This window comes from Alligator mississippiensis, chromosome 10 (genome assembly GCF_030867095.1).
Source record: "Alligator mississippiensis isolate rAllMis1 chromosome 10, rAllMis1, whole genome shotgun sequence".
NCBI lineage: Eukaryota > Metazoa > Chordata > Crocodylia > Alligatoridae > Alligator > Alligator mississippiensis.
The window spans coordinates 75,827,445-75,842,836 of NC_081833.1; the positions used below are offsets into that span (position 1 = coordinate 75,827,445).

General features: G+C 46.5%; 1 protein-coding gene and 1 long non-coding RNA gene across 4 annotated transcripts in view; one reads left to right on the top strand and one right to left on the bottom strand.

The window, feature by feature from the left end:
• The window catches only part of ANKRD11 (ankyrin repeat domain containing 11), a 187,363-nt gene extending 182,365 nt beyond the window's left edge, over positions 1-4,998 (bottom strand). The window contains exon 1 of the mRNA XM_014600269.3: positions 4,800-4,998. The gene's annotated coding sequence lies outside the window, so the exon portion shown is untranslated. The remainder of the gene's footprint in view (positions 1-4,799) is intronic.
• Positions 4,999-5,221: 223 nt separating this feature from the next.
• On the top strand, positions 5,222-13,315 carry LOC106739203 (uncharacterized). 3 transcript variants are annotated; one of them, XR_002088935.2, is made up of 4 exons: positions 5,222-6,131; positions 6,391-6,548; positions 8,768-8,837; positions 9,241-13,315. It is a non-coding gene; the product is annotated as an uncharacterized LOC106739203 (long non-coding RNA). The 3 variants fall into 3 exon arrangements; XR_001372427.3 differs by having other exon boundaries at positions 9,262-13,315; XR_002088934.2 differs by having other exon boundaries at positions 5,223-6,131; positions 9,592-13,315.
• The last annotated feature ends 2,077 nt before the right edge of the window (positions 13,316-15,392 follow it).

A 15,392-nucleotide genomic window follows, 5' to 3' on the forward strand; every position in this document is an offset into this window, starting at 1 on the left:
AATTATGCAAGAAACAAGACATTTTGATTAAGGACGCTGCAATAAAAGCCTACAGCTGCATAAATCCATTTTGTGCCGAGTGCCTATACAGCGCTGGTTGAGCACATTGAAGGGTAATGAGAAGTCATACTTCCACATGATGACATGCAAACCTGGAGAGGTTTAAAAGCCCTAGGAAAAAAAGTACACACTGCAAGAGAGAATATAGGCCTTTATAAGGACATGTTTAAAAGCTGCATACAAAACTTGTTCCCATAACGTGTCAGGCAGGCTGGTTCAAGGTTTCTGAAATTAGACAGGGAAAAAACATATCTGTAATGGAACATCAGCCACAATCTCAGCTGGAGAGCAGCCTCTCTCTGCCCATAACCCCTTCCTAGGGGTGGAAGACCCCTAATTCTCATACAGGGTACAAGGGCAGTGGACAAGCAGTCCACACCGCACTCTCACCAGTATAATGGAGAAAAAAAACAGGGCAGCCAACAAGACTGCCATTAGAAGAATAGCTACCATGTCCGTATTTTCCAAATGGCCTGGATTTGTCTCTCCACTGGTGCTGTCGAACACTGGAGCACCGCTATACTCCATCAGTGCTAAGGGATAGTTTTATACCTACTGCAGCCCGACAGCAGATCCCAACCCCTGAAACTCAACTAGTCCACGGAGAGGGAAATGGGCTTAACCATTAGAAAATTCTCATCCATTTAAACATGCTCCTAAGATCAGAACCCCTCAACTTTCACTTCCTCTGAGAAGCTAGTTTTTCACAGAGTAATTTGAACTTCCTACTTTTTATTGAACTGTCAGGCTAGGAAGGCCACATCTTGAAAATAGCTCCATGAAGATATGTCTATATAAAGGCATAAGAGCAGCTTAAGCCTTGCAAATTCTTCACAATGTGAGAATATTGAAAACGTGGCTTTTCCTAATTTCCTGTTTCATGAACCTAGAACATTTGTGTACCTTGTGGCAGGAACTGCAACTAAAACTTTGTGGTCAGACCTAGCCATTTCCAAATGTCCTGCCTTATTCCTATATGAGATGTTAGAAAATACTAGCAAAGAGGTCTTAATATTCCAATCTTATGCCTGACAACACACAAAGCAGCCAAGCTTAAAAGAAACACAGACTAAACACTGAAAAAGTATCCATCTTAGTGCCTACTTAAGTCAATATATTTGCAGGAAAACCTTGTCATTGTGCATCCATGCTATAATTAGAGTTAAAACAATCACCACCAGTTGCAAGCAGTCCATCTGGTTGACTAAGACAGGGAGAGCATCCTGCCAGTGCAGTGCAATTAAAGTGACGAGTCTTCACTGACACTAAAGAAACATGTTTGCCTACTCCACCGAACAGCAAAAAAAAAAAAAAAAGAGTGCTACACAAGGCTCTAGTGCACTTTATTATATAGCCTATGTCATCCTCTTCCCCAAATGTATTAAGCTGTTTCTGAACAATAAAGTAATCTGAATAGGTCTCTACCACCTACAAGAACCAACCTGAAGCTTCACTGGGAAAGTTCTACTCGTTTTTCACACCCCCAAAAGCAATATTCCTGTTGGACAACTTGGCAGAGTAAAGCTACAAGAACCTGCTTATTAAATTACCAAAAAAAAAAAAAAAAGAAAGAAAGAAAGAAAGAAAGAAAAAGGCAGCAGACAAATGCAAAATAGAAGTATGTGATTTTCAAGTGTGAGGTTCACAGCTAAACACTACTAAGATCAACACACAACTCAACACTTTGATAATATCACCACTGACACAAAGCCAAGTCACCACAGCAAGGCAAAAACACTTCAATGAATCCCTTGGATCACAATACTGTGAAACAGAAACAGCCAAAGATTTAGATTTTTAAATATAGATATGGAACAGAAGAACAAAACTTGGGCAGTGCTTTACATAAAACACCTACCACATTTCCAAAAGAGCTAAGATTTAAGTTATTAGACCTCCTCAGACATTCACTATCAAGAATATCTCTGCATTGCATAGTTAACCTGGGATTCATCTAGCCCAAGCCTAGCCACATCCACTCAGAAAAAGAAACCAACATTTCACTGGGGTTTGAAGGGCACCAAGTCTCAGCTCACTTAGCCAGCAAAGGATAGGTTAGAGCCCACGCGGTCCTGAAAGTTAGGCCGGATCCCACTCCCTTTCCGGTGGAGGACCACTGTCACTCATTGGACCTACCTCCTCCAATGCTACATTTCCCAGCGAGAGAAATTCTCTCGTTATTGACAAGGAAAGTATTGCAGAGCCCCTCAGCGCAACAGCAGAACCACAGCAAAAAATCCCCTTGCACAGGCCAGCGAGTGCCGAAGCAGCAGGGACACAGCAAGATGCACAGAGCTTGGCTCTGGGGAGGTGTGCACACAAACTAAGCTAAGAGAGGTGCCAATCACCGAGATTCATTATGCAGGAGACGCACTAAAAGTAACCAGCATCTGCATGGCTCCAAACCAGTCAAGCTGCAGGCACAAATACAGATTGCCCAACAGGAGACGAATCATCGACCCATCTCTTCCCACAGAATGAGAAAACAGGTCACACCGCGTCAACAAGAATGCTTCATAGGCAAATCAGGCGAGGTGAGGCACTTAAGAATTTCCCTAACCAGACAGAAAGGAAGTCAACCATGGGTCTCGTTTCACTTTCTGTGCAGGAATTACACATTTCTACCACCATCACCGTGACCACTTAAAGGGTCCAATGATGCCTCTAGTTTTGGGATGCCCCTGTCCCTGGGGACAATGACAACTTCTTATTTTTAAAACCAAGAGATAACAAAGATCTAGGGTTTGATGATACTGGTGTTTTAAGTGTATAAAGACTATTGCACTCCCCTGTTGGTAATTCAAAGGCCTTTGCCACTCCAGAAAAGGGAGGGCAAGAGACAGCAAAAGTGACTTTATACAAACGTGCTATAAAATGGGCAAATTAGAAGAACAGAGAAAAATATTTAAAATGACCAGAGATAGTATCTAGGTTAATTTAAGATGCAACCAATAACTCTACAGCCATCACAACATATTCAGACAGATATGTCATTTTTAGGTTCGTGGTGTCCCTTTCACAGCTCAATCTAACAGCCAAAGGTATCCCATCTACATCCAGCTTCTGGACTAATCCGAGAGGACGAATTTAGTTTTAAGGACACTGGCTGGCTATAGGGCCACGTCCTTGGTAAGTAAGCATGGCATGTACAAAGCCATACAGAAAGCAGGGGGAGGGGAGAGGAGCCTTTCCTGCAACTGGATATCAAAACAGACCTACAAGCTCAGAGCAGAAGCCAGTCTGTAAACACACCAGCCCTTGTGTCTCAATGAACAGACTGGTTTTCAATCCCTCTCCCCCCCCACAAGACAGCTGTTCTCTCTGGGAAAGGGCAGAGGGCGTTGAAGGGCTCAGCTCCTCCAGGCTTCTTGGAGGGGGAAGGCACGATTTGCCTTTCTAAACATGCAATCAATCTAGCAGGCTGGGGGTGGGTGGTAAATTCTGGACTGCAGAAGTGCAGCTGTTTTTCACAAAGGTGCCAGGGTGCAGAGCAGCCCTCTCCCCCGGCGCACAAAGGCTTCTCCGAGGGGGAAAAACACCGAGCAATCTAGAGATTAAACTGGGAAATACAAAATAAATAAATAAATGCAGCTCAGCCAGGCTTGCAGGCAGATCAACTCGATCCCCCCCGTGTGCACACGCGCGCACATGCACACACACACACACACACACACACACACACGCGCACACACACACACACAGAGCTAACGCCTACCCAGGGATGATGAAATGAGAAACGGAAATTACCATTTCAGACAACTTTTCGTATTGTTCCTTCCAGCAGGCGCTGCTACCCCCTCTCCTCCAGCACAAGCAACCCCTGTGAACTGCCGCGACCTCCCCGCTGCACCCCCACCCCGCTCGGCCCCCAGGAGCTGCGGCTCCTCCGCACCCCACACACACTGCTGCTGCTGCCCCCACACGTACACGACGTCCCCCGCAAACTGCTGCTACCCCTCATCCCCTCTGCATGGAGCTGCCCCCCCCCCGAACTGCTACCACCCCCATGGAGCCTCTGCCCCCCCCAGCAAGAACTGCTGCTACCCTCCCCCCACCCCCATGGAGCTGCTGCCCCCACAACCTTCCCTCACCAAGTGTTCCTACCCCCCCCGAAGGAGCTGCTCTCCCCCCCCCAACCCCCCCATCAACTGCTCTACCCATTACCCCCCCTGGAGCTGCTGCCCCCCAACTACTGCTTACCCCTCCCCACCCCACAGAGCTGCTGCCCCCTCCAAGCGTGTTACCCCCAACTCCCCCATGCACCCGCTGCTTACGCCCCCACAAACTTCTGCTCCCCTTCCCTCCCCATGGAGCTGCCCCCCCCCACAAGAGCTGATGCTGCCCCTCCATGCGGCTGTTCCCCCCCCACGCCCCTCCGACACACCCCCCCCCCCATGAACTGCTGCTGCCCCTTGCCCCCCATGGGGGTACCAACCCCCCCAGCCCCCATGGAGCCACTCCCACCACATACCCCACCTTCCCCCCCAGCCAAGAACTGCTGCTACCTTCAACTCGCAAACCTCCCATGGAGCTGCCCCCCCCCCAGCCCCACACCAACTGCTACCTCCCCCCCCCACGTCTCCTCCATGAACTCCCCCCCCCAAAACATCCTCCCATGGATTTCAGCTCCCCCCAAGCCCCGCACAGAGCTGCTGCCCCCCCCCCGCCCCAAAAACGGAGCTGCCTCCAACCCCCCCATCACACTCACTCACACACACACGCACCCCCCCAGCCCTTACCCGTGGGCGGCGCGCGGTGCCTCCTCACGCTCGGGGGCCTGCGGCTCCGCCAGCCCCGCCGCATAGAGGAGGGGCGCGGGCCGGGGCGCTGGGGCGGCGGGCGCTGGGCGCTAGAGCTGGGGGCCGGCGCTGGCGCTGTGTCGGCGGCGCCTCCTGCCCCCGCGCTCCATGGCCCGTGCGGCCTGCGATCCCCGCGCGGCCTGCCGCCCGCCCTCCCGTCGTTGAGACGCGCCCGCTCATTGGCCCGCCGCGCCGCGCCGCGCCATTGGCCGACGCGGCACAGAGGGCAGGTCACCCGGCGCGATGACGCAGCCGCGCCGCGCGTGACGGCGCAATGAGTTGCCAAGCGCGCTGACGAGGCGCGAGGGCTCCTCCGATTGGTGGCGAGGAAGCGCGCCCGCTATTGGCCGCTTTGGGAGGGGGGAGTCACGTGAGGGAAGATGGCGGCTTCTGCTCGTGTGAGAGGGCGCGCGAAGGAGTCTGGGGTGGCGCAGAGGATGCTGGGATTGCTTGTCTGAAGGAGGGACTTGACTTGCAGCAGGGCCTTGCTGTGTGCAGCGCCGAGCACCTGCGGGGCCAGCGAGCCTAGGCCTGGGGCAGGTGCCAGGCTGCGACCACCACCCACGCTCTCTTTATTGCAAAGAGCAATTCTTCCAACTCTAATATATTGGAAGAATAAATAATAAAATAATCATTTATTTATTTTAATAATGCAATATGTATGTTCATTTTAATAATAATATATTCATTTATTTATTAAGCCATTTATTTTAATAATACAATATTTGTTTACTTTAATAAATCATTTATTTCCTTTAATTATACAATATTTTTACTTTAATAATACAATATTCATTTATTAATCATTAATAGTACAATATTTACTTTAATAATGAATTATTAACTTTAATAATACCATATTTATTTATTGGCATCACCTTTTGTTTTTTTTAATGATGCAATATTTATTGTAATCACAATTTATTTGTTTGTTTCTTTTAATAATAATGATATATTTTTTAATATAAAATAATAACCTTGCCTGCCCGCATCCCTCGACCGACACGGCTACAAGCGACGCCCCCGACCCGCGAACAATGCACACGTGGTCTCCTGTGTTGCTTGAGGGAAAGGCAGACGTGCGATCTTCTTTTAGACCAACTAAATCTCTGGGGATAATTGTTCTTCGCAAGCTTTTGGGCACAAGCGCCCCTCTTCAGGCACGGGGAGAGTCTGCTGGTGTTTTGTGTTCTCCTGGACCCTTCCAAAAAGGAGAGACGCTGCTGCGCAAGGGCAGCTGAATCGAGCCCGAGTGCTGTTCGTCCTGCCTAGGTACTTCCTTATCGCTCTCCTCTGTTGTTGGGTGCTGGGTCGGTGTTTAAACCCCGTGTCTGCCCACTGTAGCACTGAAAAGAGAAGCTAAGTATGCTACAGATCGCTGTGGCTTGGGACTGAATTCTTAACGACATTTTAATTATAAGTTTTAGTGCCAAATGCTGTTTGCTTTGGCCTTTGGAACTGTCTGCGTTAATGAGTAGCTCCGCTTGGAAGATATTTGCATAAAACTATTGTTTTTATGTCATTGCCACAGATAGAGACCCTGCGCTAGACAAGTGAGAGACGGGACCAGGCAAATTAATTCCTCTAGCGGACAAGTTGAATGCCTTGCCAAGAAGTGTGGCATACTCCCATCAGGAATCCATTCCAGCGTGCAGGGCAGTGCAGCACCTTGCGGATACGGTTGCACAGGTGGGGTCCTGAAGGCTAATCCTAACCAACCTCGGCAAAGACGTAGCCATACAGACTATACCTTGGTGTCCAGGAAACTAGCCTTTTTCCTCCATACCCTAATGACTGCACCTATTTGCTCAGGGGCTATCCCTTCCATTTATAAAAGGCAGGCATGTAAGACTCAAAGTTAAAATTGAGAATCTTGGAAAATAACCTTTGCCGCTGAATGAGCCTCTTCAGTTGCTCCTGCTTTTCCTTTTGGAGGAGAAGTAGCTGTTTTCTCTCCCCAGCTGACCTGCTCTCTTGCCTTTATCCCAATGGACTAGTGACAACAGAAGCAAGTGCTTGTATGCTTGACTCGGACTCAGGTTTATTAAGAATTCTGGCTAAAAGCCATGCTCCCAAAAACAACACAACAGACATAGAACTGTAATATAAATTTAAAATGAACAAAAATACAAATATAACAATAAAATAGGGCCAACCAATATCAAAGCGTTGTTCCTACTCCTAAAATTAACGTAGTCAAATACAAATATGGTGATAAATCAAATCATAAACCTATGAAAATTTTGTGCATAGGTCCACAATTGACACAGTAAAAAACACATATAGTAATAACATTTATCAGTCATATCAACAGTAAAGGATGTTTATCTCTGATCACTTCATGTACGCTTGACTACTGTGCATTACCCTTTTATCAAGGTTGCTGCCCACGTGAACATTGGGCTCCTACTTCAGGGAACGTTGTAGTTGGGCCATTCCTGCATTAAATGCTAGTGTAAAAATGTGCAGGGTTGTTGGTTGTAGCTGTGTTGGTCTAAGGACATATGCAGGCAAGGTTCTTTGGGTAGATGTCATATCTTTTATTAGACCAGCTAAATAGTTGGAAAAAAGGTTATTTGCAAGTTTGAAGGATGTTTGTGCCCGAAAGCCTGCAAAGAACTTTTTTCCATCTATTTAGTTGGTCTACTAAAAGATATCACATCTACCCAAAGAACCTTGCCAGTGTAAAAATATGATAGTTGTCTGTTACTGTGCTATTTGTATTGCAGCAGCAAGTCAAAGTCCCAGCTAAGAACTAGTGTCCCACTGTGTTGGGTGCAATGCAGAGAGAACAAAGACAGTCACAGCCCCAGAGACCTTACAATCCAAGTATAAGAAAAGAGAGAACAGATGGGTGGAGCACAAAGAAACCACGGGCAGTATGAAATGCGCTGGCTTGAGCACAATAGCCTGCTTTTAAGAGCTCAGCAGCTCATTCACATCTGACAGAGAGAATAGGCTTCCATGCTTCATGCAATATGAGGCATGTTCACTTTTTGTGTTAGGGCCCCTTCACACCAACAGAGACAAAGCAGCTGGAGCATCCCTAGAAAATATTCTTGGGTGCAGAGGTTTCCTGGGAGGGAGTTTTCCAACAGGTTCAGAATCAGTGCTGCTATTTCCCTCCACACAGGAGCCCACAGTACAGAGGGTGTCCTGGGAGTCGGAGAGGCTTCATACAGTTCTTCTTTCCCAGCTGTTGGAAAAATCCAAAGGAACTTTTTAGTAGCCAGATGATGAATTTGGACAGCCCTTAGGCTGTGCTTACCTGGTTGGGATCTAGGCTGGCCACCGGTTGCTCTGAATACGAAGAGTCCTTTTGTTTAGTCCTGTATCTATGCAGGGATGTCTCAGGGGCATGTGGTGTTAATAAAGATCTTTCAACACCATTACCATACTTCTGAACTTGTTAAAACTGTCCCCTATTCGACACAGACTTTGTTCTTTGATCTTTATTCCTCTCCCTCCTCCATAAGATGCAATAAAACTGTCAAAGGGAAAAGGATCTCCTATTGTCCTTTCTCCAGTTTCTCTTTTTTGTATTCCACTGTGAAATGTTACATATAACTTTGCTGCCTTTCTCCAATGCCTAATGATTATTAGTGGACAAGAGGGGAAATGTGGTTTTTCATTTCCTAAATATACTTGGCCATAACAGTTTCCCTGAAAGTCATTAATGTCCTCTGGGTCAGAGATCCTGCATTATGATGAAAGTTAAAACCTCCTTCTGGGTGGCCCTGACCTTTTTATTTGAACACACATGACAGCATGAACTATCAACCTACTAGAAAAGAGTTAAAGGTGGCCTGCAGAAGAAAGCAAGAATGTTGTGTTTTTTTTTCTCAGAGGAGTGGTTTCTTTTCATCTGAATATTTCATCTGTTTGTTTTCTTTACACTGGAAATCCAGGTGTACTCAGCCGGGGAAGATGTGGTGGATGATTGCAGGCCTGTTCAGATGATGGTATCACAGGAATGTAGTGAGTAAAGTATGACTTTGACTTTATCCTTGCTGCTTGCAATTATGTTTGCTTTTGTTCCCTCCTATTTAGCTGAAATGCTTAAGGGGTGGGGAAACCCTCTCTTTCTGATGGGTTTGGTTCTCTTACCCTTCTGTTAAGGCTGAGAATGAGCTCTCAATGTCATTAAGATGGAAGACCCAACTTGACAGCCCTGAGGAGAAGAGGAAGGAGGGGGGAGAGGAGTATATGTTCAAACCTGATTTATCTTTCATAGAGAAGGAAAAAAAAAAGGGAGGGGAAGGGTTGCAGACCCCTTAAAGAAGGAAAGCCTGCTACCTCTTCCATGCTGCTCCCTCTTGCAATACCTGGTAGCCTGTAACATGGATGGTCATCTCAGCTTTCTCCCTTCCCTTTCCCCAAGCCTCCATCCTTATCCTTGCAGATTTCCTTGCCCTCCTGCTGAGATCCTAGGGAGGGGAGACATGAAAGTGCTAAACACTATTCAAGAGGAGGACAGGGCAGAGCGGGGTCTGTCCTGTTTGCCAGACAGGATGAAACCTGTGCACTCTTCACAGTCTATTTTCATTAAATAATATTCAACCCCTTGTTATATGTTGGATATTGAATGCCATGCTTACATTTTCACAACAACCACCCTAAACACACCAAGAAAGCTGTAATATACAGCCAAGCCCTCTGATACCACCGATGCACTAAGAAGAATACCCGCAATCGTCACCTTGCCAGTCTCAAAAGGGCTTTCACCCAACAGGGACGCTACTCCAGAGAGATGGATCATACTTTTGAAAAAGCCACCCGGATACCACGTGAAGGATTGCTGCAGCATAAAAAAGAAAATCCCCATGAATAACACACGCCGTTGGTTATGCCATACCATCCTTCCTTGGAACCTATATGGAAAATCCTTAAACAAGTGCAACTAGAAGAAGACCCAAGTCTCAAACAGATGTTTCCAAAACCACCCATCCTTGCCTTTAAACAAGCATGGAACCTTGCCAACCTCATAACCAGAAGCAAATTTCTTATGACCCAAAACACACCAAATGGCTCCAGACTATGCCAGGACAAGAAATGTAAAACCTGCCAACACATCACCACTCCCACAATAACTACATCTCACAACAGACCCATCACCATTCCTGGATCTTACTCCTGCACCTCCAGAAATGTAATATATCTCATCCAGTGCACTAAATGCCGTAATAGAAAATATGTAGGAGAAACCAAACAGCAACTGAGTACCAGAAAGAAAGCACACTGAAAATCTATCAAAGACAAGATTACCCGTAGGTGCACATTTTTCACAAGACAACCACTCTCTCTCCAGTCACTCAGTTCTGATCCTCAAAGGGAATTTACAAAACACCTTTCATAGACAAACCTGCGAACTTCACTTCATAAATCTACTGGATACAAAAAATCATGGGCTAAAGATAGACATTGGCTTTATGGCACCTGCTTGCCATCTGATAACCCCAGATAACCCGTCTGCATTTTACCAGCTACATTCTATCGCCAGCTCTACATTCCTTGTTCTCCCCCCTGTCTCTCATGTATTTTCTCCCATTCCCTCATATCCTCACTGCCACGCATTTGCATTTTGCATATTGGCTTCTATTCTACCCAAGAGAGCACACAAACACCAACAGACTCTCCCTGTGCCTGAAGAAGGGTGTTTGTGCCCCAAAGCTTGCAGATAACAATTTTTCCAACTATGTAGTTGGTTTAATAAAAGATATCACATCCACCCAAAGAACCTTGTCTACGTTTTCACAATGCTTTCTTCTCTTGCAACAGTCTTTCTTCTTTCTCTTTTTTGCTCTGTGCAGTTTTTTTCTTCATACACTAGATCTAACACAGATATGTATTTAAATGACTCATTCCAGAGAGAGAACGCTGTGACCCTATGATCCTGGTTTCGCAACACTTTCTCTTCCTAACTTTGGAGGTAGAATTGGCACTGGTCACAAAGTGATTTTGCAGACTTTAAGTAGCCGTACTTAACTCAGAGCTTAGATAGCACCCCTCTGCAGCATTCTCTGAGCATCTTGCATACATTACATAAACACCCTCAACATGGGGAGTTGTTACGATATCCAAATTTTAGGGGTGCCGAATGGAGGCACAGAGACCTGTCTACTCCAACAAGCTTTGTGGTTATAATCTCTGCCAGTTAAGCCAATAATATCAGCAGAGATGGTATTATTGTGGATGGGGCTCAGGTGCTTGGTGTAGATGATAGGAGATGTTACGAATGTGAATGAACTCCTTACAGACTTAATAGCCAATGCCTTTGATGCCTTGCCTAGAGTCAAATGACAGTGAAGGTTCAGGAGATGAGTGGAAGGGAGTAATCGCTTTATGCTTTGTAAACATCTACTTACCTCCACTGACTAACATTTCAAATAAACTGTTAACAAAAACTTGCTTTATCACCTCTGCTTACTTACAATCTGGGATCTGTAGTTCCCACAAAGCCTCTTACAAAGCCAAGGGAGAGCAAGGTTGGCATTCTCTGGGTACCTGAGATACGGGAGGCAGAACCCCCTTCCAAACTATACTTACACAGGAAACCCTCGCTAGTCGCGGGTTCGGCATTCACGGTTTCAAATATTTGCGAATGCCAAATCCGCATCTTAAATACGCTTACAGGAGCTCCTTGGGAGCTCTGCGCTTGCTGCCACTGGACTCCCGCCTTGCCAGTGCAGCTGTGCCCACCCCCCAGTCACCGGGGGCACTGTGTTCATGACGTTCATGAACACAGTGCTGTATTCACAGATTTCGCCATTCGCAGGGATCTCAAGAACGTATCCCCCGCGAATGGCAAGGGTCGCCTGTATCTCAAAAAAGGAAAAACCCAGTTAAAAACAAGCTCTCTGCAGGTCACCTTGAAGAAATGATGGGCCTGGTTTTCTCCTGCTATGCACCTTATGCAGTTGTTTGCGGCTATGCAGAGTGAGGTAAAGGTGGGTGTAAAATGCTGTCGATTCTGAGTTCGTAACACACTGTACTACTGGTGGTAGCACTGTGTGAGCACCACCCAGCCTGAGCCTGCACTGGGAACTGAGCCGCTGGATCCCTGTTGGCTTCAGTGGAGATCTGCTTGCACAGGGGAGTATCTCCCTGGGTCTGAGAGCAGGATCAGGTCCTCAGTGACAGCATGAAGTACAAAGCCGTGGAACATTGGGCCTCCTGGCACTAGAAGGGGACACTGTTCCAAGAGCCCCCTGCTGCTAGATAAATGCTTATTTTGATGCAGGAAGCATTGATCTTGTGACAGGATCCCATTCCAATTACTGCTTTGATGACTGCAAATAACATAATGATTCCAAATACTAATTTACTTTGGTTGTTGGCTTTGCATGGATTTGGGTGGTGCAGAGTGACAGCTGCTTGCTCTGACCTTATTGACTGACAACATTTCAAATGACTTGGGGAACACGCCTGACAAACCCCAAAGCTTTTGCAGAGCTCTGTGGATGCCAGTGAATCTCTACACACGTGTGTCCATCCATGTGCAGCGACATGCAGAGTTGGGGCCTTGGACTTGCATGCCAGTTCTGTTGCTCTCCCATGCTACATTTCACATCCCATTCAAGCCACATTGATTTTAAATGGATACTTTTTGCTTGTTTCCTTTCTTTCACTAAGCCGTTCCCAGCAACCTACCTGACACAGGCTTTTGATCACAACTTGCTGTTTCCTCCTGCCACCCTTTTGGTATCCTTTTGATGTCTTATTTTTAAATTGTGCGTGCTTTGGAAGAGGCTGTTGCTCTCTGCGATACGGATTTTTTTATGCCTCCCTGATGACTGTAATGTCTGAATTCTGCCCAAGCGTTCATGAAGTGACATGCCATGTCACATGTGGCTCATTCCCCTTCCTGCCTCTCCCAGGCGTGAATTAGGCATGCACAGTCATGTCGGATGTTTTGTTTCGTGGTGGTTTTCCGTCTTTAAATATCCACATAGTTCTGTGTGTGTTAAAGAAACTGAGTTGGAGAAGTGTCTGGCACTTGGAGCAGGAAGGGATGAAAGTTGCAAAGGTCTCTTAGCTTGCGGGGGGAATGATAGTCTTGGATCATCTCCCAGGAAAGCACAGATGAGCTTTGCCCACATCATACAGACTTCCATTGGGCCTCAGGAGGAGAGACTTCAACTGTGGTCTTCATCTGGGAGCTTTAGCCTCTAGCAGATATGCAGAACACAGTGCTCTGAAGATAAGGACCAGCCCTTGGATCTTGGCTTGCTGTTCTTGGAGAAGCCAGCGTAGAGTGTGGAGGGATGGGAATTGCTAAAGATTTATGCTACAGCAATCTCTGTTAGCTGGAGTTTCCTAGGCTGATTGCTGTGTGCCCAGCTACGCATGTTATGTGTTTCTTTGTTCCTTGATTGTACAGCCCCAGATACAGTTGAGTCCAAGTCTGTGACTGGGGTGTCTATGCAGTATAAATAAATAATCTCAGTTTAGAAAAAGCTTGCAAGTACCTCCAGTTTCTATACTTTTAGAGTAAATGGCCTTTCAGTATGTGGTTAGTGTGAGTTCCTGACTTCCATATCCCTAGCAGTTGCATGGCAAAGGAAAGTGCCATGTCAAGCAGAACTAGTCTGGACCTGTCGCACTCCATGCATATACAAAAGGGGGTTTATCTGGCAATGACAGGAGTTTGCCTTGTGTTCTGAGAAGCACTAGCACCAAAAGGATGCTAATTGCCCCCTATTTATGTCAGGCTGCCTGGTTTGGGAGGTGGGAGGTAGAGGGGGCAGGCTGGATTTGTACCGATGTTTCTGTCCTGCACCTGTTCCAGGAGAAAAGATGGGCATTTCAGTGTCCAATTCAGCGCTGGTCACCAGTAGTAAATATGCTTTTTTAAGTCTCTCTCTTACTCAGTGATGTAATAGCTGGAGCATATCCCAGCAAGGCCAAGCCTGGATCAGGTTATATCTGTCTTCTCCAAATATTGGATGCACTCCCAAAGGAAGCTGTATGACCAGTTGAAGGGCAGCAAATGAAGTCACCTTTTCCAAGGTTACATTTCATATACAGAGAGAGGAAGGCACTAGCAGCCTTTTAATCCATGCAGTACGCGATCAGATCTTTGCATTCTGGAGAGGCAATTAAGCCACCTTGGCTCTTGACTCCATTTTATCAGGCTAATAATATATCTTGGATGCTCATCTGGGGCAAGAGAGCCAAGATTTTTTGCATCTCTCTCTAATCCTCCTTTGTCCTAGGCATTACAAAGAGGCACATCCCTGTGAGACTTCCCTAAGAAGCAAAGTTTAATATAGCACTGCCACCACTGGAGGATCGCCTATGCTTGAAGATGAATAGTCTGGAGAGCGCAATCTCTTGTTCCTCTTGCTCTGACTGTTGGGCTAGAGCTAAACTCTTCTGGTTCAGAGGGTCAAAATGAAGGGTAGCCCCGTTTTGGCTAGCAAATACCTGGAAAAGAGTGTCTGGGGCTGCGCTCAGCCATGGCTGGAGGAGGAGGAGGGAGAGCCATGTTTGTTAACAAATCCTAGTCTAGACTCTGCCTTTTTGTTAAACTGGTGCAAGTTTGTGCTTAGACAAGTCCTAACTACACTGGTACAGACCTCTAATGCTGCTTCACTTTAAGCCCGGTTAACCCTCCGTTTTATCAGCGTAGCTGAAATCTTGTCTAAAAGCAGCAAGTAGCACCAGAGTATTCTTTGGTTTTATGTCAGTAAAACAATGCAGGTTTTGCATGTAGACCTGACCGAATTTACCAGCACACAAGATATGTCGATAGCCTGTGCTGATAAATGACCATGTACCATGTTGTAGGTGAGTCTGCAGTAGGATTTTGCACCAGTTTAAACTGAATTAAAACAAAATCTAGTTCTCGGTTTGCACTTCCCCAGTCCGTTGATAGGGATCATACGGTGCAGCTGCCCTTAAGAACAGAGAACTGCACCCAGTGGCCCAGAAAGGGACCCTCCAGCTGTGTGTTCCTAAACCACTGTATTCTCCCAGCAAAGATATCCTAGGAGAAAGCTGCCCACTCCTCCTTTGCTTTACTTTACAGTTAATTTGTCCCTGCAATCAGCTTCTCCACCCCCTCAAGAAAACTGCAAAAGTCGTATCTTTTGCCGGCATCCCATTATGCACTCAGCGTACTCTGCCCTTTCCCCCCCACCATGCATGTCCCTTTTCTACTAAGGCTATAAACTCTTCGAGGTAGGGGACTTTGTTTCCATATAATGCTGAGCACAAGAAGGCCCTGTCTGTGCCTGGCCCCAAGACCCAATTGTGATAAACAAGGTTAATAATAATAAGGTGTTATTTTTAAACTGAGTCAGCTAACATGATTAGTCCTTAATGGAAATGCAGTTTAATGCATTTAAGATTGTATTAGCTGGTCTTGGTATACTCTAGGGGGGACCTACTACAGGAGCTATTTTCCTGTTCTAAACAGGGCCAGAGTCCAAATCCCTCCCCTCATGGGGATGTCTGCAGAACTAAATGGAGATAGCCAGGTCAGCGTACCCCTGCAAGCTCTACCACAGGTAGCGATTGCACTAAAGCCAC